The sequence below is a fragment of the Trachurus trachurus genome (assembly GCF_905171665.1).
Source record: "Trachurus trachurus genome assembly, chromosome: 22".
Lineage (NCBI taxonomy): Eukaryota > Metazoa > Chordata > Actinopteri > Carangiformes > Carangidae > Trachurus > Trachurus trachurus.
Window position 1 is genome coordinate 17768562 of NC_139907.1, and position 1997 is coordinate 17770558.

General features: G+C 48.8%; 1 long non-coding RNA gene across 1 annotated transcript; it reads right to left on the reverse strand.

The window, feature by feature from the left end:
- Nucleotides 1-1163: 1163 nt before the first annotated feature.
- LOC311005199 lies at nucleotides 1164-1619 on the reverse strand. The gene is made up of 3 exons (XR_014596332.1): nucleotides 1541-1619; nucleotides 1393-1470; nucleotides 1164-1299 (listed from the first exon to the last, which is right to left on the reverse strand). It is a non-coding gene; the product is annotated as an uncharacterized lncRNA (long non-coding RNA).
- Between the last annotated feature and the right edge of the window lie 378 nt (nucleotides 1620-1997).

Consider the following 1997-nt stretch of genomic DNA (forward strand, 5'->3'; position numbering starts at 1 on the left):
GGGGCACTTGCTGGCTTCTCAGCCCAACCAGATTGTGGCCATTGATTTCACTGTCTTGGAGCCTTCCAGCACCGGTTTGGAGAATGTTCTCATTATGACAGATGTGTTTAGCAAGTACACTGTGGCTATCCCGACTCGGGACCAGCGTGCATCCACGGTGGCCCAGGTCTTACTTAATGAATGGTTCTTTAAGTTTGGTGTACCAAGCCGCATCCACTCCGACCAAGGTCGCAGTTTTGAGAGTGCCTTGATTCGGCAGCTCTGTTGCTTGTATGGGGTGGAGAAGTCTCGCACCACCCCATACCACCCTGCAGGGAACGGGCAGTGTGAGAGGTTCAATCGAACCCTACACAACCTCCTGCGCACCTTGCCAGTCTCACGAAAACAGGACTGTGTGGCAATGCTACGAGGGAAAAACTTTGAGAAGGAGCCAACAACGCCACCTAGGGGAATTCCACCCCCAGGAATTCTAAACCTATAGCTACAATTCTATAACACCAAAAGACACACAGGTTTAACAGACACTGGCTCAGACGTGATTCCAAAAAATTACAAGTTTTTATTATTAACTATTGTTTTTCTTTTTCTTTTTGCAGAGTACAGGTTCACAATAAAATCAATGGACAACAATATATAATAGGGCCATATAAAAGCGTTGCTTAGGTTGTCAATAAAGTGCTAGGGTACAGGGCTGGGGGCTCACCGGGCGAAGATGACTGCTGAGGGAGAGGGGAAGGGTCCTTATGCTACACCACACGTGAAAACCACACAAATTGTCCACCACAAAGTGCACTACTGTAAAGGAAAGTGAAGGGAACCGCCACCACCGGGATCAGCCAGTCTCTTGCACCAGTGGCTCCGCCAGCACCTGTCCAAAAGAGAGAGACAACTATTAGGCCAGGCAGTAAAAGATGGGGAACCTGCACAATACAATATACACACACACACAAGCTCTTTAGGCTCCACTCACACCAACACACTCACACAACCCCTGATTTGATTAATTCAGAAATTAAACAAAAGAAACAAACTTTACAGATCCAGAAACGGGGTTCACTGCAGGCAAAAGGCCTGCACACACACACACACACACACAAAAACAAAAAAGAAAACAATACAATAAAATACTAAATAACAAAAGAAACTTTGGAAAATAATGAATAATCAAAATAACCCAGACAGAACAGCAGTAGGACGCCCATACGAGGCGTAGGGGCCCGCGTCAGCTGATAGTTGGCGGGGCGTGGAGGCTTCAGGGCTCCGACACAGGAGGACACACACAGCAACAGACAGCTTTAACTGTTAACAATCAGAGGTGCAAGGTCATGGTTAATAGCAGCTAGAAAAAGGCACATGTACCACAAGCACAAAAAGACAAATGAGACGGCCTACCGTAGGAACTGAATGCTGTGTACAAAGCCAACTTCAAGGCCACGCTTGGCTCACCTCCGACTTCGGCCGACAAAACCACTGCAAAGTCAATAATTTATCAGCCATGCTACTACACAAATGCGCCGTGCAATGCAACCAACAAACATACCTCAATTTAACCAAGGAAGCGAACGCCGTGCTGCTCACAGAACGCTGTGTGGCTCACGGGGCTGCGCGCACACACACACACTGCCAGGACAACTCTCCCCTCACTCAATCTCCAGCCAGAAGACAGGCCGACCGCTGCAAACAGAGCCTGTCAGCTACCATACAATTGCACGCCAAGAACCAATGCTGTTGCAAAACTTACCTGAGGGTATGAAAATGCACTGGCCTGTTGTCTTGCTACACGAACGCCACCACAGCCACACCACCGACGCCAAGTCTACTACTGAGAGCGAAGGAGTCCGCACACCTGCATCCAATGTTCCAATTGTCCCCCCGGCGCCGCCCCGTAATCAACGTAAAGGAGGACGGCGACGCACGGTGAGCAGAAAGCAGGAGGAGGGGGTACTACACCCCAAATACAAAACGGGGGTACTACACCCCAAATACAAAAAAAGAAA